The sequence below is a fragment of the Condylostylus longicornis genome, unplaced genomic scaffold, assembly GCF_029603195.1.
Source record: "Condylostylus longicornis isolate FDR11 unplaced genomic scaffold, ASM2960319v2 ptg000130l, whole genome shotgun sequence".
In the NCBI taxonomy this organism is placed as follows: domain Eukaryota; kingdom Metazoa; phylum Arthropoda; class Insecta; order Diptera; family Dolichopodidae; genus Condylostylus; species Condylostylus longicornis.
Window position 1 is genome coordinate 1,795,759 of NW_026578098.1, and position 24,706 is coordinate 1,820,464.

Consider the following 24,706-nt stretch of genomic DNA (forward strand, 5'->3'; position numbering starts at 1 on the left):
CTTTCACTTTTTAAAAAAACTTATCGGTACAGCAATATTATTTTTAAAAAAATTTCCAATGTAGGCTCTGTGATTACCAATGTGATAATCATTAGTTTATTAAAATTATCACTTCGTTATTTTTTTTTCCTTTATATTTTAACAACAGAACATGTTTCTAATTTCAGTTTTCAATTACTCACTTTAGTTTATTTCACTTATTCTTAAATTCTAATTAATTCCACTAATTCTACACATTTTTATATGTCAAACTTTTGTTAAATTATTAAAAAATTCAAGAGCAAATTTCATACCTTATTCTTTTTACCGACCGTATTGTGTATACAATAGGTCGGTTATGTGATGGCAACTAATCCATGGTAGGGAGGCATTTCTCGCTGATAGGAAGGTGTAAATAAACTTTTTTAGCAACCTGTCGGTCTGCCGACTTTTGGAAAAAATCAGGCGTCAGCAACTGCACGTTTACTACTGGCCAAATATACATTTTTGCGTATATAAAGAGAAGTAACCAACCGATTTCATTGAAATTTAATATTTAAATACTAAAACAATGAACATATAAATTTTTTGGAAAGACTAGGGTTCGAAAGCTGCTGGCCGATATTAGATTTTTCATCATATCTACGGGACGAATTGATGGAATTTATTGAAATTTGATACTCAAGTTCTGGTTGTTACCGAAACTAACTGGCGAGCTTTTGTGGTATGGTCACTACATTGCATTTAATAATTTAAATTGCACATCTATATTGCAAACCACGAAAGTTTATATTAGAAGAACAAGAAACGTCTTTGCTGCTATCTACTTGAAAGAAAAAAGAAAACAGGTTACTTTAGATAGCATACTTTTCACCTTTCATTTTTCGTATATTTTAAATTGTACGCTTAAAGTTTTGAAGTTCCAAACTTCATATTTACGAGCAACCGGAGGAAAATACAGATGAACAATAAAATTAATTTACACATTTCAAATAAAAAGAGAAATAATATGAGAGAAGTGATTTGAAAAATAAAAATATTATAAAAATCTTTAACTATTATTTTATCTAATGTAATTGTTTTCAAAATGTTCAATAACATAATATTTTTCACAAAATAATCGTAATCATAACATCAAAAAACCAACTTCAAAATTTATTGAAAGTGACAAATAAGTAGGTGTGTGTTCGGTACAATGTGAAAATATGTTTCCATAAAGTAACCTCTGTAGTAAAGACCTAGACATGCTAACGATTAATAAATGAGACCATAGATATTTTGAAAATTGAAAAATATATAACTTTTTAAATTATAAGTTAGCTATTGAAGAAAATAATTAAATGCAATTACAAAAAAAAGTATTTAAGGTAATGCTTTGTTAAAAATAAAATGCATTGAATCAAAATATAAAAGTGCTAGAAGTCCCTAGTGCGAATCGCACTAATTTCAAATATTTTTGAAAACATTACAACAAAATTAAAACGTTGAGCTTCATGACTATCAAAAATATAAAAAATACTCGTTCCATCGTGTAACCCATGAGCATATCTAAAAGGCTTCGTAAAGTCCGTGCTCACGTGTGAGCGACTTACTTTAAGTAACTGTATCACAGGTGTAATCCTACAATTTAGAAAAATTAAGTAATGTATAAGTAAAGAAGATACATAAAAGTTTTTTTTTTCTCCGTAAAAATCAAATTTATCTCTGCGTTACTTAGTTATTCGTATGTTCAGCAATGATTCAATGCATACAGGTTTCTTATGTTCACCATTTTTGGCATTTTAAGTTTACTCACCGGTAATACATTGAGACTCAACGCGTTAAAATATGAATGTATGTACATTAATAATTCATTTAATTAAGGAAGGAAAATTGAAACTTAGATAATGTAAGTCGTTGACTCGCAAAATACAAAAAATTAAAAAAGTTCACCTCTATATGCATTGTTGGTTTGCTGTAGCACTTGTACAATGTACATGAATCACATGTTTAGTATAAATAAAGTAATGCTCTGCAAGAACAAATTCATATTGAAATGAAGCTAAGCATACAAATGTCATAACCACATTAGGTTATATATAAATTTAACATATTAGCTAACATAATCTTATTAATATTAGAACAAGTAAAATCTCCAACGCTTGCAGAGAAATAACACAAAAAAGAAAAAAACAACATGCGGAAAAATATAAAAAGTCAACGAAAAAAATATGTGCTTTTAATTCTGTACATACTACATCGTGTTCATATCATATAAAATGTATACCGATTTCCTGCACAACTTATTCATTTTCGTTTTATTTTCATATTCTCAGAAGTTAAATAAGCTTTAGCTTAATACGGTAAACGATTGCATGTGTATAATTATTTCTAATATTGATTTACTGATTGCTGTAATGTATAGTTATATTTATTCTACATATACGTAGTAGTTTTCTGCAAAATCAATTAAATTGACAGAGAAATGATAACTTAAAGAGGAGAATAGGATGAAATAGTTTTGTTACTTTTTACCGACCGTATTGTGTAAACAATAGGTAGGTTATGTGATAGCAACAAATTTTGCATATCAAGTTTTCGGTGGGAGCGTACTTCTCCATACTGGGGAAGTGTAAATAAACTATTTTTAGCAACCTGTCAGTCAGTCAGTCTATGTGTGCACGCGTGTATCTCAAGTTCGGCTGAACCGATTTTGATGAAATTTTATATGTAAGTTTATTTCCACCATGGCACGGATTGATCAACTTTTGGGATATATCAGGCCTCGGGAACTACACTTTTTAGCGGGCCTGTTTTACATTTTTGACCATTTTGAAGAAAATATTCAACCGATTTCCTTGAAATTTCATATATAAGCTTCGCTCGACCGTCCGCTTTTGGAAGAAATCAGGCGTCGGCAACTAGACGTTTACTACGGGCATACATTTTTGCGTATATAAAGAGAAATAATTAACTGATTTCATTGAAATTTAACAATTGAATTCCTCGTATTAAAACAATGAACATGTAAATTTTTTGAAAAGATCAGGGCTCAAAAACTGATCTGCGGGCCGATTTTACATTTTTCACCATATCTACGGAACCAATTGATGGAATTTCTTGAAATTTGATATTTGAGTTCTGGTTGTTACCGAAACTAACTGGCGAGCATTTCATGGAATTCGGGTAGCACAAAGCGAAACTCTACTAAGAACCAAATTTACATTTTTCTAGGTATGTTAACTATAAGCTTACTAACGTCCTAAAAATTGGAAAGAAGTATTTAAAAGACATTTTTATAATATTCTGTAACACTTTCATTTAACAATTTTTAGGTTTGTGTTTCTAATAATAACGTAAAACCTATCATTTATTTCTTGGTTTGTGTTTCTAGTTATAAAAAGTATAAAAGAAAAACGTGTTTTTGTTATACAAAAATTTTTTCTGAAAATCTTAAAATAGAGCTATTTTGAGGCTAAAAAGTTCCAATGTCAGATTTTTCTGGGACCCTGGAGGCAAAATCCTATCTAATGCCTTTTGTCCCATGTCTCTAGCCCTTCTAGAAGTACCTGTACTCTTTGATACCTGAGAAGTAGCTATATATATATAACTAGTCGTGTGTGCTTGCATTGCAAGCCTTGCAAGTATGATGCCTGTAGTTTTGAAATTGTGTTCCATTCTGTGGCTGAGATATTTTAAGTTTACTTTATTTCTTCAAAAACACACCCATAATATGCATATAGATATGTTTTTTTCCTGATAAATAATAAGATAAAACTTAAAACTTAAAATAAAAAAGTTCTGAGAAATAATTACCCAAAAATACATAATTAAACAAATAATTAGTTCCTTTGAAATCTAATACCTTTTGAGTAATTTATTTTAAAACTTCACTTTGAGTTATGTCGCATAAAATCGTAAAATATCTTTTACAATAAACACTTTAAGCCATAAATTTTTGTTAATTATAAACTACAATTCATGCACGTATGTATTTGAAGTTTATAATACATGCGAATAAAACGCGTAACTGTAGAATGAGTTAACACCAATACTAACGTATATAGGGTAATACGTATTGCATACGATTTGTATGCGTATTTTTGACATTTTTGGGCACCAAACTTTGTTAAAACATTTTCATACAGGTCTTTTACATGATTGCATACCAATGCTGTATCGATTACTTTCCGATTGTACCTTAGTATAATTGATTATACTTTTGTAGCAAATCGAAAAAAGAATACATATGTATATAAGTAAATGTGTATGAAATCGTACATGCTATAAAACTATATGTAGATATTATTAATTTTTTGTTTTCTTGTTATAACTCACACTTATAGAATTTAACTTATTTCCAATATATTATATGACATCCAAATTATATAAACATTACCCCCATAAGATGTAATACCATTTTGTAAAAAAATGTACCAAAACATCTTTGGAGGGGCTGAAGGGGCAGGGCGGGTGGAATTCTTGCTTTTTCTGGGACCCTGGAGGCAAAACTCTATCTAATGCCTTTTGTCCCTTGTCTCTAGCCCTTCTAGAAGTACCCGTACTTTTTACCACCTGAGAAGTAGCTATATATATATAATGTAAAATAGGATGGTTTTTGAAGAGTTATACGAAATATGAATAAAATATAGAATTATTAAAGCAAATTCAAGGTACTGCGTAGCCTAGTGGTTAGCGTGGTAGTCTCATAGCCAGAAGGTTATTGGATCAATGCTTGCCTGGATGTCGTCGTATTTTTATTTTTTTGCATTATTTTAAAATTTTTTTTTTTATTTTATTTAAATTTTGTGTTTTATTTTTTTTAATATATAACAGATAAATGTTATATAAAAGTTTAAAGAAAATTTCCAAAAAAATATTCTTATAATAGTTTGGAAAAATTCGCAAAAATTTTAAGTACATAAATATGTACATATGTATGTATATTTTTTTAAAGCTTCCTGAGTAATTTTTTTTAAGCTTTCTATATGAATTTAATAATGTTCAAAACTGTAGAATATATAGAAATAAATTTTAAACGCATAATTATTATATCACGGGGGTAAACTTGAAAAAATTAATTTCTCAAATAAAGAAAAGGTTTAGTCAAAAACAAAATAATAATTTATGTATGAAAAATATATGTATGTGTGCATATATGAATATATGTATGTATGTATATATGAATGGATTAGAATTGAAGATTTTAAAATTTTTCGTTCCAACATATGAACGTATGTACATATGAATGTATTAGAATAGAAAATTTTGAAATTTTGTTGTTGGAAAAATTATAAATAAAATTATAAATGCAAACATACATAATTATGAATGGATACCTGTTTTTTTTAAGCTCTGGGTAAACATATAGGATTGAATTTTAAACATAAAGAAGAGGTTTAGTCAAAAACAAAATAATAATTTATGTATGTATGTAAAAATATGTGTATGAATGTATATATGAATATATGTATGTATGTTTATATGAATGGATTGGAATTTAGCATTTTTTACAGGTTTTCGCTCGAACAATAAAAATAAAATTTTAGGTAGATACATACGTACATAAATTGTGTATGTATATTTTTTTAAAGCTTGCTGGCGAAACATAATATTCAAAACAATAACAAATGAAGTATTAATATTCAGTTGCCACAAAACATCTGATGTCTTTTATAAAATCTGACATTTATTTAAGTTTATTTCGATTTTTCGAAATTAAAATATATGTGAGATCATTGCATTTTCAAATATTATTTATTTCTCGGTTTGTGTTTCTAATAATAAAAATAACGTAAAACGTATCACTTATTTCTTGGTTTGTGTTTCTAATTATAAAAAGTACAAAAGAAAAACGTGCTTTTGTTAAACAAAAATTTTTTCAGAAAATCTTAAAATAGAGCTATTTCGGGGCTAAAAAGTTCCAATGTCAGATTTTTCTGGTACCCTAGAGGCAAAACTCTACCTAAGGCCTTTTGTCCCATGTCTCTAGCCCTTCTAGAAGTACCCGTACTTTTTACCACCTGAGAAGTAGCTATATATATATAATGTAAAATAGGATGGTTTTTGAAGAGTTTTACGAAATATGAATAAAATGTAGAATTATAAAGGGAAATTCAAGGTATTGCGTAGCTTAGTGAATAGCGTGGTAGTCTGATAGCCCGAAGGTTATTGGATAAATGCTTGCCTGGGATGATGTCGTATTTTCTTTTTTATTTTGCTTAAATTTTTTGTTTTATTTTTTTTAATATATAACAGATAAATATTATTATAAAAGTTTAAAGAAAATTTCCAAAAAAATATTCTTATAATAGTTTGGAAAAATTCGCAAAAATTTTAAGTACATAAATATGTATGTATGTATATTTTTTTTAAAGCTTCCTGAGTAATTTTTTCAAGCTTTCTATATGAATTTAATAATATTCAAAACTGTAGAATATATAGAAATAAATTTTAAACGCATAATTATTAAATCATGGGAGTAAACTTACAAAAAATAATTTTTCAAATAAAGAAAAGGTTTAGTCAAAAACAAAATAATAATTTATGTATGTAAAAATATATATATGTATGAATATATGAATATATGTGTGTATGTATATATGAATGGATTAGAATTGAAGATTTTGAAATTTTTCGTTCCAACATATGAACGTATGTACATATGAATGTATTAGAATCGAAAATTTTGAAATTTTGCTGTTGGAAAAATTAGAAATAAAATTATTAACACAAACACACGTTATTATGAATGTATACCTAGTTTTTTTAAAACTGCGGGTGAACATATAGAAATAAATTTCTCAAATATAAAGAAAAGGTTTAGGTTAAAATAAAATAATAATTGTATTCAAATATATATATGTACATATGAATGTAATTTTTTTAAATAAAGAAAAGGTTTAGGCAAAAACAAAATAATAATTTTATTCAAATATATGTATGTATATATAAATGTATTAAAATTTAGCATTTTACAGTTTTCCGTTTGGAACAATAAAAATAAAATTCTAACTACATACGTACATACATATATTCTGTATGTACATATATTTTTTTAAAGCTTGCTGACGAAACGTAATGTTCAAAACAATAACAAATGAAATATTAATATTCAAATGTCACAAAACATCTGATGTCTGATAAAAGCTGACATTTATTTACGTTAAGATTAATTCGTTTATCCGCAACAAAAATATGTGAGATCATTATATTTTCAAATATTATTTATTTCTCGGTTTGTGTTTCTAATAATAAAAATAACGTAAAACGTATCATTTATTTCTTGGTTTGTGTTTCTAATTATAAAAAGTATAAAAGAAAAACGTGCTTTTGTTATACAAAAATTTTTTCAGAAAATCTTAAAATAGAGCTATTTCGGGGCTAAAAAGTTCCAATGTCAGATTTTTCTGGTACCCTAGAGGCAAAACTCTACCTAAGGCCTTTTGTCCCATGTCTCTAGCCCTTCTAGAAGTACCCGTACTTTTTACCACCTGAGAAGTAGCTATATATATATAATGTAAAATATGATGGTTTTTGATGAGTTATACGAAATATGAATAAAATATAGAATTATTAAGGGAAATTCAAGGTACTGCGTAGCCTAGTGGTTAGCGTGGTAGTCTCATAGCCAGAAGGTTATTGGATCAATGCTTGCCTGGATGTTGTATTTTTCTTTTTTTGGATTATTTTAAAAATTTTTTTTTTATTTTGTTTAAATTTTGTGTTTTATTTTTTTTTAATATATAACTGATAAATGTTATATAAAAGTTTAAAGAAAATTTCCAAAAAAATATTCTTATAATAGTTTGGAAAAATTCGCAAAAATTTTAAGTACATAAATATGTATGTAGTATGTATATTTTTTTTAAAGCTTACTGAGTAATTTTTTTTAAGCTTTCTATATGAATTTAATAATATTCAAAACTGTAGAATAAATAGAAATAAATTTTAAACGCATAATTATTATATCATGGGGGTAAACTTACAAAAATTAATTTCTCAAATAAAGAAAAGGTTTAGTCAAAAACAAAATAATAATTTATGTATGTAAAAATATATGTAAGTATGTATATATGAATACATGTGTGTATGTATATATGAATGGATTAGAATTGAAGATTTTAAAATTTTTCGTTCCAACATATGAACGTATGTACATATGAATGTATTAGAATCGAAAATTTTGAAATTTTGCTGTTGGAAAAATTATAAATAAAATTATAAATGCAAATATACATAATTATGAATGGATACCTGTTTTTTTTAAACTGTGGGTAAACATATAGGATTGAATTTTAAACATAAAGAAAAGGTTTAGTCAAAAACAAAATAATAATTTATGTATGTAAAAATATGTGTATGAATGTATATATGAATATATGTGTGTATGTATGTATATATGAATGTATTGGAATTTAGCATTTTTTACAGGTTTTCGCTCGAACAATAAAAATAAAATTTTAGGTAGATACATACGTACATAAATTGTGTATGTATATTTTTTTAAAGCTTGCTGACGAAACATAATATTCAAAACAATAACAAATGAAGCATTAATATTCAGTTGCCACAAAACATCTGATGTCTTTTATAAAATCTGACATTTATTTAAGTTTATTTCGATTTTTCGAAATTAAAATATATGTGAGATCATTGCATTTTCAAATATTATTTATTTCTCGGTTTGTGTTTCTAATAATAAAAATAACGTAAAACGTATCATTTATTTCTTGGTTTGTGTTTCTAATTATAAAAAGTATAAAAGAAAAACGTGCTTTTGTTATACAAAAATTTTTTCAGAAAATCTTAAAATAGAGCTATTTCGGGGCTAAAAAGTTCCAATGTCAGATTTTTCTGGGACCCTGGAGGCAAAACTCTATCTAATGCCTTTTGTTCCATGTCTCTAGCCCTTCTAGAAGTACCCGTACTTTTTACCACCTGAGAAGTAGCTATATATATATAATGTAAAATATGATGGTTTTTGATGAGTTATACGATATATGAATAAAATATAGAATTATTAAGGGAAATTCAAGGTACTGCGTAGCCTAGTGGTTAGCGTGGTAGTCTCATAGCCAGAAGGTTATTGGATCAATGCTTGCCTGGATGTTGTATTTTTCTTTTTTTGGATTATTTTAAAAATTTTTTTTTTATTTTGTTTAAATTTTGTGTTTTATTTTTTTTTAATATATAACTGATAAATGTTATATAAAAGTTTAAAGAAAATTTCCAAAAAAATATTCTTATAATAGTTTGGAAAAATTCGCAAAAATTTTAAGTACATAAATATGTATGTAGTATGTATATTTTTTTTAAAGCTTACTGAGTAATTTTTTTTAAGCTTTCTATATGAATTTAATAATATTCAAAACTGTAGAATAAATAGAAATAAATTTTAAACGCATAATTATTATATCATGGGGGTAAACTTACAAAAATTAATTTCTCAAATAAAGAAAAGGTTTAGTCAAAAACAAAATAATAATTTATGTATGTAAAAATATATGTAAGTATGTATATATGAATACATGTGTGTATGTATATATGAATGGATTAGAATTGAAGATTTTAAAATTTTTCGTTCCAACATATGAACGTATGTACATATGAATGTATTAGAATCGAAAATTTTGAAATTTTGCTGTTGGAAAAATTATAAATAAAATTATAAATGCAAATATACATAATTATGAATGGATACCTGTTTTTTTTAAACTGTGGGTAAACATATAGGATTGAATTTTAAACATAAAGAAAAGGTTTAGTCAAAAACAAAATAATAATTTATGTATGTAAAAATATGTGTATGAATGTATATATGAATATATGTGTGTATGTATGTATATATGAATGTATTGGAATTTAGCATTTTTTACAGGTTTTCGCTCGAACAATAAAAATAAAATTTTAGGTAGATACATACGTACATAAATTGTGTATGTATATTTTTTTAAAGCTTGCTGACGAAACATAATATTCAAAACAATAACAAATGAAGCATTAATATTCAGTTGCCACAAAACATCTGATGTCTTTTATAAAATCTGACATTTATTTAAGTTTATTTCGATTTTTCGAAATTAAAATATATGTGAGATCATTGCATTTTCAAATATTATTTATTTCTCGGTTTGTGTTTCTAATAATAAAAATAACGTAAAACGTATCATTTATTTCTTGGTTTGTGTTTCTAATTATAAAAAGTATAAAAGAAAAACGTGCTTTTGTTATACAAAAATTTTTTCAGAAAATCTTAAAATAGAGCTATTTCGGGGCTAAAAAGTTCCAATGTCAGATTTTTCTGGGACCCTGGAGGCAAAACTCTATCTAATGCCTTTTGTTCCATGTCTCTAGCCCTTCTAGAAGTACCCGTACTTTTTACCACCTGAGAAGTAGCTATATATATATAATGTAAAATATGATGGTTTTTGATGAGTTATACGATATATGAATAAAATATAGAATTATTAAGGGAAATTCAAGGTACTGCGTAGCCTAGTGGTTAGCGTGGTAGTCTCATAGCCAGAAGGTTATTGGATCAATGCTTGCCTGGATGTTGTATTTTTCTTTTTTTGGATTATTTTAAAAATTTTTTTTTTTATTTTGTTTAAATTTTGTGTTTTATTTTTTTTTAATATATAACTGATAAATGTTATATAAAAGTTTAAAGAAAATTTCCAAAAAAATATTCTTATAATAGTTTGGAAAAATTCGCAAAAATTTTAAGTACATAAATATGTATGTAGTATGTATATTTTTTTTAAAGCTTACTGAGTAATTTTTTTTAAGCTTTCTATATGAATTTAATAATATTCAAAACTGTAGAATAAATAGAAATAAATTTTAAACGCATAATTATTATATCATGGGGGTAAACTTACAAAAATTAATTTCTCAAATAAAGAAAAGGTTTAGTCAAAAACAAAATAATAATTTATGTATGTAAAAATATATGTAAGTATGTATATATGAATACATGTGTGTATGTATATATGAATGGATTAGAATTGAAGATTTTAAAATTTTTCGTTCCAACATATGAACGTATGTACATATGAATGTATTAGAATCGAAAATTTTGAAATTTTGCTGTTGGAAAAATTATAAATAAAATTATAAATGCAAATATACATAATTATGAATGGATACCTGTTTTTTTTAAACTGTGGGTAAACATATAGGATTGAATTTTAAACATAAAGAAAAGGTTTAGTCAAAAACAAAATAATAATTTATGTATGTAAAAATATGTGTATGAATGTATATATGAATATATGTGTGTATGTATGTATATATGAATGTATTGGAATTTAGCATTTTTTACAGGTTTTCGCTCGAACAATAAAAATAAAATTTTAGGTAGATACATACGTACATAAATTGTGTATGTATATTTTTTTAAAGCTTGCTGACGAAACATAATATTCAAAACAATAACAAATGAAGCATTAATATTCAGTTGCCACAAAACATCTGATGTCTTTTATAAAATCTGACATTTATTTAAGTTTATTTCGATTTTTCGAAATTAAAATATATGTGAGATCATTGCATTTTCAAATATTATTTATTTCTCGGTTTGTGTTTCTAATAATAAAAATAACGTAAAACGTATCATTTATTTCTTGGTTTGTGTTTCTAATTATAAAAAGTATAAAAGAAAAACGTGCTTTTGTTATACAAAAATTTTTTCAGAAAATCTTAAAATAGAGCTATTTCGGGGCTAAAAAGTTCCAATGTCAGATTTTTCTGGGACCCTGGAGGCAAAACTCTATCTAATGCCTTTTGTTCCATGTCTCTAGCCCTTCTAGAAGTACCCGTACTTTTTACCACCTGAGAAGTAGCTATATATATATAATGTAAAATATGATGGTTTTTGATGAGTTATACGAAATATGAATAAAATATAGAATTATTAAGGGAAATTCAAGGTACTGCGTAGCCTAGTGGTTAGCGTGGTAGTCTCATAGCCAGAAGGTTATTGGATCAATGCTTGCCTGGATGTTGTATTTTTCTTTTTTTGGATTATTTTAAAAATTTTTTTTTTATTTTGTTTAAATTTTGTGTTTTATTTTTTTTTAATATATAACTGATAAATGTTATATAAAAGTTTAAAGAAAATTTCCAAAAAAATATTCTTATAATAGTTTGGAAAAATTCGCAAAAATTTTAAGTACATAAATATGTATGTAGTATGTATATTTTTTTTAAAGCTTACTGAGTAATTTTTTTTAAGCTTTCTATATGAATTTAATAATATTCAAAACTGTAGAATAAATAGAAATAAATTTTAAACGCATAATTATTATATCATGGGGGTAAACTTACAAAAATTAATTTCTCAAATAAAGAAAAGGTTTAGTCAAAAACAAAATAATAATTTATGTATGTAAAAATATATGTAAGTATGTATATATGAATACATGTGTGTATGTATATATGAATGGATTAGAATTGAAGATTTTAAAATTTTTCGTTCCAACATATGAACGTATGTACATATGAATGTATTAGAATCGAAAATTTTGAAATTTTGCTGTTGGAAAAATTATAAATAAAATTATAAATGCAAATATACATAATTATGAATGGATACCTGTTTTTTTTAAACTGTGGGTAAACATATAGGATTGAATTTTAAACATAAAGAAAAGGTTTAGTCAAAAACAAAATAATAATTTATGTATGTAAAAATATGTGTATGAATGTATATATGAATATATGTGTGTATGTATGTATATATGAATGTATTGGAATTTAGCATTTTTTACAGGTTTTCGCTCGAACAATAAAAATAAAATTTTAGGTAGATACATACGTACATAAATTGTGTATGTATATTTTTTTAAAGCTTGCTGACGAAACATAATATTCAAAACAATAACAAATGAAGCATTAATATTCAGTTGCCACAAAACATCTGATGTCTTTTATAAAATCTGACATTTATTTAAGTTTATTTCGATTTTTCGAAATTAAAATATATGTGAGATCATTGCATTTTCAAATATTATTTATTTCTCGGTTTGTGTTTCTAATAATAAAAATAACGTAAAACGTATCATTTATTTCTTGGTTTGTGTTTCTAATTATAAAAAGTATAAAAGAAAAACGTGCTTTTGTTATACAAAAATTTTTTCAGAAAATCTTAAAATAGAGCTATTTCGGGGCTAAAAAGTTCCAATGTCAGATTTTTCTGGGACCCTGGAGGCAAAACTCTATCTAATGCCTTTTGTTCCATGTCTCTAGCCCTTCTAGAAGTACCCGTACTTTTTACCACCTGAGAAGTAGCTATATATATATAATGTAAAATAGGATGGTTTTTGAAGAGTTTTACGAAATATGAATAAAATGTAGAATTATAAAGGGAAATTCAAGGTATTGCGTAGCTTAGTGAATAGCGTGGTAGTCTGATAGCCCGAAGGTTATTGGATAAATGCTTGCCTGGGATGATGTCGTATTTTCTTTTTTATTTTGCTTAAATTTTTTGTTTTATTTTTTTTAATATATAACAGATAAATATTATTATAAAAGTTTAAAGAAAATTTCCAAAAAAATATTGTTATAATATCTAAGTACATAAATATGCATGTATATTTCTTTTAAAGCTTCCCATCTAATTTTTTTTTTAAGCTTCCTATATGAATTGAATAATATTCAAAACTGTGGTTTGGCATATAGAAACACATAATAATTATTAAATCATGGGGGAAACATAGAGAAATAAATTTTTCAAATAAAGAAAAGGTTTAGGCATAAATAAAGTAATAATAAACAAAATAATAATTTTATTCAAATATATGTATGTACATATGAATGTATTAAAATTTAGCATTTTGCAGTTTTTCGCTTTGAACAATATAAATAAAATTTTAAGTACATAAGTACATATAATCTGTATACGTATATTTTTTCTAAGCTTGCTGACGAAACAACGAAACATAATGTTCAAAACAATAACAAATGAAGCATTAATATTCAGATGCCACAAAACATCTGATGTCTTTGATAAAAGCTGACATTTATTAACGTTAAGATTAATTTGATTTTGCTAACCAAAAATATATGAGATCATTATATTTTCAAATATTTTTTATTTCTCGGTTTGTGTTTCTAATAATAACGTAAAACGTATCATTTATTTCTTGGTTTGTGTTTCTAGTTATAAAAAGTATAAAAGAAAAACGTGTTTTTGTTATACAAAAATTTTTTCAGAAAATCTTAAAATAGAGCTATTTTGAGGCTAAAAAGTTCCAATGTCAGATTTTTCTGGGACCCTAGAGGCAAAACCCTATTTAATGCCTTTTGTCCCATGTTAATAGCCCTTCTAGAAGTACCCGTACGTTTTGACACCTGAGAAGTAGCTATATATAAATAATAGCCAAAATGGAGAAGAAAAAAATTTTTATGTGATGTGCATGTTAATACTTACATGTGTACAGTAAATAACATTCGATTCGTTTGCAGGATAGGTGAACATAAAATTTTTAAACATTCTTATAAACATTATGTAAATAAAGTAAAGTAAAACAACGCGGTAGGTAATATTCAATACCTTTTTACCATTTCTTTTCTCCATAAGTGAAGTCAACGCAAACTTTAAATTTTTACATGAACAGAACTTTTTCATAAAAAATACCGTTAAAAGTGAGCTGTAATACCGTTAAAAGTGAGTACCTACATACCGTTAAAAGTGAACTGTAAGTACATATTAAGCAATTACTTATTTATCTGTTACAATTATCATGTTCATTTTACTTTTGTTTTCGATATATGTACATACATAATTTTTGCGAAACACGATTTTACAACGTGTTCGAAGATTTAAGTTGAAAACAGAACAAGAGCGATTTCCCGCAACGATATTTCAAAATTCATATATAATACCGTTGTTTATTGTTGGCGTTGAAATAGCCTAAAATTCCGTTTTACCGCTGCCCGCTTTTTCCGACATCATTTGCTTCCATGAGTGTGCGGTTTTATATGCGAAATATTGACACTTGATTTTCTAGGCTCGTCGTAGTTATGGGCTAATAACGAAAATCGACCGCCGCTGTTGTTCACTGTTTGGTTTTGTTTCTATACTTTTACAGAATATCACGTACATATGATGAATACTTTACTTCAATAAGAATGTACTTTTGCAGAGAGTTAATATATTCATAATAAATTCTGTATAATATATACAGGTACTAGAGTAAAACTACATGACATACAGAACTGCAAGAACTTTGCAAAATTTAAATTCCTGTTCATACCAAATTATTACTTATTGATTGATTACCGTTCGTATATGTTTATATTTTTCAACTCAACGGCTTACTACCTAATCTAATTTTTAATTTTCCTTTTTTCATTAAATTATATGTTTATGCTCATAATTTTAACACAGTGAGTCCCAACGAATCAGCCGCTCAACGATGAGCACAAAAATAACTTTATTCCAATGTGAACATTTTTAAAACATTCATCAATTTTTTTTTAAGTTGAATAATTGGAAAGGTAAGTTTAATTTCTTTCGTATAAGAAAATACCTAATATTTCAAAAGTTTTTTTTTATTATTGAGTTTCTTTACATTTAAGAATTAAGGATCTATTAATTAAGGATCAGTAATACAGAGTCTTGCGGTAAAATTTTTGATTTGCTAACTTTTGATGCTGCAACATGCAATGTATTGTTGCGTTTTAAATATTTAATTTTTTAAAGTATATATGTGTAGTAGTATAAGAAAACCGATTAAATAATTAGAAGAAAATATAAGCAAAAATACACGATGGTTGCGCCATCGGATGTAGCTTGTATAATATAATATAGACGTCATTGTTACGTTACTATAGTGAATGACATTGTTAAGCATTATTAAACCACCAAATAAATGAACGTACTTAATAAGAAAAATAAATTGAGTTCTCTTTGAGTATAAAGATAATTTTTTCATTCACAGAATTAAATATCGATTTTTCCTGGAAATCGTCCAGTTTACAACTGAATTAACTCGGAAACGGGGCATCGCCCAAAAAATATTATAAAAAGGTAAATATAAGACCAACTCAAAATCTTTCATATTATCAAAAAAAAATAATAGTGTAAGTATTTCAAAATAAATTTTTTAAATAATTCCTCAAATGACAAAAAAACTGTTTGTTTTTTAACTAAAGAATTATTTTTCAGCTTTCTATTTAATATTAATATTTTTAAATCAGTTAATAATTAAGTCGACAAACCCTTTTGTTGAACCACAAATTTTCAATTGGAATTCCGGAGGTTAAATATTTGTTTGCGCGCCCCTATTTTCCTTCTTTAGGTATTCATGCAAAGCTCCCTTTATAATATTGAGTATATGTACTTGACAGTTTGATGCACTAATGAAAGTAAAAAATAACAAAGAAAGTGCTACTTGAATATGATCTTATCTAAATGGATATATGTTAGCAAAATAGTTATTTTTGATGTTTGAATGCATATTTTCTTTATAAGACTTCGGAATTTTAATGATAATAACTATACAAAAAATTATAATTAAAAACATTTATTATAAATAATAAAACTTTATTTTTGAAAGTTTTTATTTCCTTTTTTAATTTGCCAGCCGGCATATGTATTTTTGAGAAGCACATTATTATAATAAACTCGCTTTTAAGAATCCCAACTGAACGAATATGTTCCGAACTAAAAACATAATTAAATTAAGTGGATTTCTACTAACTTTCCGCAGTAATTTCCATGCTTGGGAAACACTTAAAAAAATTTACAGAGTGTTCGAGACTCAGTGTTATTCAAAAGCTGGGTGATAGAATGACGAACAAAAAACACCTGATATTTTCCTTTTTTACTTTTTAGACGGGTCAAAATTTGAACAAACGATTTTTTTTTCCAAATTATTTTTTTGAATTTTTCATCAAAATTATTACCGACCGTATTGTGTAAACAACAGGTAGGTTATGTGATGGCAACAAATTTTGCATATCGAGTTTTCGGTGGGAACGTACTTCTCCATAGTAGGGAAGTGTAAATAAACTATTTTTAGCAACCTGTCGGTCTGTCGGTTTGTCGGTCTGTCGATCTGTCGGTCTGTCCGTCTGTCGGTCTATCGGTCTGTCGGTCTGTCGGTCTGTGTGTGCACGCGTGTATCTCAAGTTCGGCTCAACCGATTTTGATGAAATTTTATATGTAAGTTTGTTTCCACCATGGCACGGATCGATCAACTTTTGGTATATATCAGGCCTCGGGAACTGCACTTTTTAGCGGGCCTGTTTTACATTTTTGAACATTTTGAAGAAAATATTCAACCGATTTACTTGAAATTTTATATATAAGCTCAGCTCGACCGTCAACTTTTACTTAACTTTTTTGGAAAGATCAGAGCTCGAGAACTGATTTGCGGGCCGATTTTACATTTTTCACCATATCCACAGAACAAATTGATGGAATTTCTTGAAATTTGATATTTGAGTTCTGGTTGTTACCGAAACTAACTGGCGAGCATTTCAGGGAATTCGGGTAGCACAAAGCGAAACTCTACTAAGAGCCAAATTTACATTTTTCTAAGTATGTTAACTATAAGCTTACTAATGTCCTAAAAATTGGAAAGAAGTATTTAACAGACATTTTTATAATATTCTGTAACACTTTCATTTAACTAGACAATACACAATGCGGTCGGTTATGTGCTGACCACATCAGATTTTTTTTTTATAGTTGCTATTAAATAATGTACAACCTCCTGTAGTGGTCCGGAGGTTTAGCAAATATTTTAGAAATTATAACCAAAACAGTAAGTTTCAGGTTTGAATTTAGTTCAACTTTGTTACCCATAAACAATAGCTTCAATTTTCCGATTTCTTCAATAGAAATTTTTATTTTCATATTTTGCTCCCATTTATAATTAAAAATATTAATTTTTGTAATAGTAAAAAATCATTGTCATAAAACAAAAATCTAATGTACAGCACATAATCGACCGCAATGTGTATTGTTTAACTAAGTGATAGTGTTACAGAATATTATAAAAATGCCTGTTAAATACCTCTTTCCCATTTTTAGGGCATTAGTAACTTTATAGTTAACATACCTAGAAAAATGTAAATATGGTTCTTAGTAGAACTTCCCTATGTGCTACTCGAATTCCCTGATATGCTCGCCAGTTAGTTTCGGTAACAACCAGAACTCAAATATCAAATTTCATCTATTCGTTCCGTAGATATGGTAAAAAATGTAAAATCCGCCAACAGATCAGTTTTCGAGCCCTGATCTTTACAAAAAATTTATGTGTTCACTGTTTTAATACGAAGAATTTAAGTATTAAATTTCAATGAAATCGGTTGATTATTTCCATTTATATACGCAAAAATGTAGGACCGTAGTAAATGTCCAGTTGCTGTAGCCTGATTTCTTCTAAAAGTTAGGAGGTTACACGGACGGTCGAGCGAAGCTTATATATGAAATTTCAAGTAAATTGGTTGATTATTTTCTTCAAAATGATCAAAAATGTAAAACAGGCTCGTTAAAAAGTGCAGTTCCCGAGGTCTGATATATCCCAAAAGTCGATCAATCCGTGCCATAGTCGAAAAAAACCTATATATAGAATTTGATGAAAGCCGCTTCAGCCGAACTCAAGACACACGCGTGCACACTCAGACCAGCAGACCGATAGGTTACAAAAAATAGTTTATTTGCATTTCCCTACCATGGAGAAGTGCGTTCCCACCAAAAGATCGATATGTAAAATTCCAACATGGTAACAAATGCGATGGCAACAAATTTTGCACATCGAGTTTTCGGTGGGAACGTACTTCTCCATAGTAGGGAAGTGTAAATAAACTATTTTTAGCAACCTGTCGGTCTGTCGGTCTGTCCGTTTGTCGGTCTGTGTGTGCACGCGTGTATCTCAAGTTCGGCTGAACCGATTTTGATGAAATTTTATATGTAAGTTTGTTTCCACCATGGCACGGATCAATCAACTTTTGGTATATATCAGGCCTAGGGAACTGCACTTTTTAGAGGGCCTGTTTTACATTTTTGAACATTTTGAAGAAAATAGTCAACCGATTTACTTGAAATTTTATATATAAGCTCAGCTCGACCGTCCGCAAAAATTCGCATGTTTTGGAAGAAATCAGGCATCAGAAACTGGACGTTTACTACGGGCCAAATATACATTTTTGTGTATATAAAGAGAAATAATCAACCGATTTCATTGAAATTTAATATATGAATTCCCCGTATTAAAACAATGAACATGTAAATTTTTTGGAAAGATCAGGCATCGGCAACTAGACGTTTACTACGGGCCAAACATACACTTTTGTGTATATAAAGAGAAATAATCAACCGATTTCATTGAAATTTAATATGTGAATTCCTCATATTAAAGCAATGAACATATAACTTTTTTGGAGAGATCAGGGCTCGAGAACTGATTTGCGGGCCGATTTTACATTTTTCACCATATCCACAGAACAAATTGATGGAATTTCTTGAAATTTGATATTTGAGTTTTGGTTGTTACCAAAACTAACTGGCAGGGAATTCGGGTAGCACAAAGCGAAACTCTGCTAAGAGCCAAATTTACATTTTTCTAAGTATGTTAACTATAAGCTTACTAATGTCCTAAAAATTGGAAAAAAGTATTTAACAGACATTTTTATAATATTCTGTAACACTTTCATTTAACTAGACAATACACAATGCGGTCGGTTGTGTGCTGACCACATCAGATTTTTTATAATTATTTCTGTAATTATAATTATCGGTATTCATTACTAACTTGCAAGCACAGATTACTCGATTCACTAGCTAGCACCAAAATGAGGATGAGCACAAAATGAGGATTCACTTCACAAGCTAGCACCAAAAAGAGGATGAATAACAGTAAGTAAAATTTATTATTTTTTGTTCTCTCTAAAATTTTTTATTATTTGTCTACTTTTTAATAAATTTCGTAAAAACAAAATTTTAGAAAATTCAATTTTCATGACTTAAAAATTCATAGAAATAAGCAAAAATAAAAGTATTTTATTTCGTAGAAAAGGGAATTTTCTTTTAATACATCTAAAAAAGTTATATACTTTATATAAAATTTATACAATTTCACGTTTATTGTTTATTTTTATTTTACACTCATATCAAAGTATATCTATAATAAGTAGTTCGACTCGTTCCATTCCGTTGGTTTTCGTTTGCATTTTGCTTCCAAATTTTTAAAATATTCCATTTTTATTTAGAAATAGATGGTAATAAGAATTGTATAGGCAAGAAAGAAACAAAATATTGTAAACAAACGAGTGTATCAACAACATTGAACTGAAATAAAATTAAATTAAGTTAGATAAAAATTTTGTTATTTTATTTTGATAACAAAATTTTTTTTTTTATTTTTCATTTCATAAAAGTTAGGTAAAAACATTCGAATGTATGAAAGTAATAGGTATAAATTTAAAATTTCATACTTTGTTATACGGTACATACCTATTCAAGGTAAATACACAATATGATGTAGTAATATGTATGTACTCCGTTTATATGGCTACTTCAAGCTTATTATTGTCTATATAAACGTTACTTGACCTAAAGCCGGCTTCACTCAAGTCGCTTACTTGACTTGAAATGTTAATAATGATTCGAAATTTAATAGTTAAATGTCGTTTTTAGGCTTTTAAGCTAACATAGTAAAAACGCAGTTTGAATTTCGAGCTGATGCACGCCAAGCCGCAATGTAGACGAGATTGTAGATTCTAAGGGAATGCATTATAGATTGTAGATTCTAAGGGAACCGAGTAGGACAGGAGTAATCCCCCAAGCCACCGCAGCCATTTTTGACTTATTGTAGCCCCCGCCCCCACTCTCCCGTCTATAATATCCCCGTCCCAACGACAAAGCCGGAGATATCCCTAATGGAGTTGGACAACAGTTCCCGAACACTTAGGGACCCATGTCCAAGACAATTGCGGCGCCGAACAGCCAGCGCCGGACAGTCGCAGAGAATGTGCACTGCGGTCTCATCGCCACCCCCACAAAATCTGCACAGGGAGGAGCCCGACTTCCCCAACCTATGCAGGTGGTACTTCACTGGGCAGTGCCCCGTGAAGAAATTCGCAATAGTGCGAACCCGGCCCGGTGAATCCGCTAGAGCACGCCGAAAGAAACACTTTCGCATGACGGCACCCTTTCGTGTCCCACCAGCGACGGCCGCATTGCGCCGCGAGGAGGCAGGCAAGCCTGGCCCCCACAGCGGAAGAAGGCAGACCGCAGAAAGGCAGCGGCTGCACAAAGTCAGCCCCAGATTCCCTCCGCAACTTCGTTGCTAGAGGCATAGAAATTAAGCAATTTATAAAAAAAATGCCTATTACCGATACGCGTGTATGTATGTATATCCATAAGAAATATTTATTTTAAATTTTTAAAACAAAATTTAAATAAAAATAAAAAAATTCATAGTTTATATTACAATTAATGTAATGACAATTAATAATTACAAATTTTAGGTTTTTTGTTAGTATTATTTGTCTTTTTTAAATTATATACATATAATATGTAAATTTTGTTTTTAAATCGCTTCGCTTTTATAATATGGATACGTAATTTCTACCACCTTGCACTGGAATAAGTTACAGAATAAAACTCTCGCTTTTAAAATTCTTAATATTTTTTCCTATACTTTATATACGAAAAAATAAAAAACTCCCGCTTTTAAAAATATTTCTGAAGAATATTGTGTTTTTTTGTTGTTTTTTTATAAAAATTATGATTTTTGCCTATTTTTATTTCGAGTTTTCCATACGAAAAGTTGACTAAAACGTAAAAAACTTTTATGCTAACATGAAATTTAGAGTTTTCTGAACAACATATCAAAAATTCAACATTCAACTCAAAAATTTTTGCTATAATTTTAATTAAATATATTTTCGAGTTTTTTCCGCATTTTTTTGTACCGCCATGTCAGACTACATATCTAGGAGAATTGAGAGTAAAAATTGATAATACAGTGAATAAAAAAAAATTGGTGCTATATTTTTTAGTCTAGAATACACGACTTAAAGTAAAGTTAATAAAAATTTCATTAGATTTTAATTTAAGTTTGTAATTATTTTATTTTTTTATTATCATGATTTTAATTTTGTAAATTGTAATTATTAAAGTGCTTTTAAAATTTTGTAATCGTTATAGAAGATGCACCGATTCAAGTTGTTCCAAGATATAAAAACAAACATAATAAAAAAATTACAAAAGAAACTTGTTTATGTTAAGTTCTAAAGTTTCTGATGCGGTAGTTTAGGTAATTTAACGAATTAGCCTTACCAACAATGTGAAAATAATTCCTAATAAAACTGTAATCACATACATACCTAAAAAAATAAAAGCACTTTTAATATAAGAATTCACATAATATACAATAATTTTTATGAGTTGTGAAGCATATAAGTTTAATTTATTAATATGGTATACACATGAAAAATATATATGTGATTATATCAGAAGTATGCATTTTAGGAGATATATCATACAAAATTAGCAAACTCGTTAATATCAAATGTTTATTTTCCCAAATTTGAAAAAATAAACCAAAATCAACTAAATAATTCGAAAAAATAAATACACTATTTTTTGCAAAGTAATTAATGTACCATTTATTGATATCTTAAAAAAATTAACGGAGCCTGGAAGATTTTTCTACATCAATTTTTTAATGTTTTAATAGCACAAAACTTGAAGAATGTAAGCAGTATTAAAGTAGAAAAAAATTGAATTTTAACTTTTTCTAATTAAAAATTTTAAAAAAGTGGATTTTGTGGGAGAGTAATGTTGTTAAAAAAAGGCCTCTATAGATCCCATAAAAATACGTGTTAGTATTTTTATGGGATCTATCTTATAAATAAAGTTGGCATTTATTTGCCAGAACCAGTATTTGCCCACCGTTAACTTTATGTCGGTTCAACGGTTAGGCGGAACATTAATGTTAAGGTGAAAGTAATTGATAATTTTTTGCAGGGAAAATTAATCAAAGACAATAAAAAAGTTTTTACACTTAATGTAGTGTACTACAAACAAGTTTTATAAATCATTTAATAGTTTTCTATGTTTGTATATTAATTTTACTATAATCTCTTTAAAAATAATTAGCATCAGAGTTGCATTCATACTGCAATAATACTGTAGATGTACGACAATCTTATGCGATATACCGACTGCGTATCAGGCATATTGAACTTGTATATGTCATAATATATATATTCCTTATATTGAAAATAATTTCATTTCGATTAGACGTTTTCATTCCATTATTTAATTTGACAGCTAATGACAAAAAATTTAAAGTTTATTCTCTTACAAACGTTTTTTAGAATTAAATAGAAAAATAAAAAAAAATCTATTGTAAAATGCCAACTTATATTGAAATAAATACAAATACATAAGTATGTAAATATTTTATAACTTCAAATTGTATGTAAAGATATTAAAAGAAAATAAAATTTTAACTTTATTTAAAAGCAAATAAAGCCCGAAACCCGAATTGAGTTGCTTCTTTTATTATTCCATCTGCACACAATGAACAGAATTTCAAAAAATTAAAATAATATAATCTATATTTAGTAAAATTAAAACCATTTCATTTTTTTCGTTTTATTGCGTTAATCGTCTACGTTTCATTAAAGTTAAAATTTTAAAAAATCAGGCGACTCATTTATTCGGAGGTGACTCATGAAAGCTAGTGTAGCTCAAAAGTTCAAAAAAATTATTTAAAAATATTGAAGCGAAAAGCTAGGAATTAAGTTGGGATCTTAAATCTAGTATCCAAGTTACGTAAATTGCTTTTTTATGAAATATAGGAATTGGCTCCAATTTTTTGAAAATGGCTTCTTTTTTTAAATCTACTGCATTAGTAAAAAACAGAACAAAAACAAAAATGTAGAATAAGAATAGAAAGAAAATAGCAAAAGAAAATGAGAACAATATTCTTAAATTATGAAATACATAGTTTGATATTGAGATATTTTTTTTTTTGTTTGATAACAAAAAATTTGATGAGTTTCAAAATTTCATAATTACTACGAATTTCTACTACTATGTTTTACTTTCAGTTTTTGTAAAAAATGGTATTAATTACAGAATCGAACATAAATTGGTAATACTATTTATACTGAATTGGAAAAATTTTGTTTAATAATCAAGCGAATGTTAAGAATTTTATGTTGAATTTGTACGGTGTCCAAAAAATTAAAGTAAAATGAAACGGTGCATAATTTATTTCATACATTTATCTCCAAAATTAAAACGGTCTGAGCGACTTTTCCACAATTCCAATACCATAACTTCATGTATGTATGCAAGTCTATAAATACCAGTAAATGCAGTGATTTTAATAATATTTTAAAAAATATAATGAAAATATAAAAGCCTATACACAATATGGTTAGTTTTTAAGCCAAAAATTTTAGACCGAAACTTAAATTTTTAAATGCAAGTCGAAATTTTTTTTTTACACTGTTTCATTTCTCAGATGATTTGTAAAATAAAATGCAAAATGTCATTTTGTAAATTCAAAATTACGAAAAAAAGTTTGCAATGATTGTGTTTTTTATTAAAAATATAAAATTTCGCAATGTACAATGATTTAAGTATATAAGTAAATAAATTTTTTCCTTTTGTATACTTAAATAAGCTTTAAAAAGTTCATGTATTGAAATTATTATATTGTTGTCTAAGAAGGCATTGAAATGTAGATATGCATGTCATGTTATATACTTT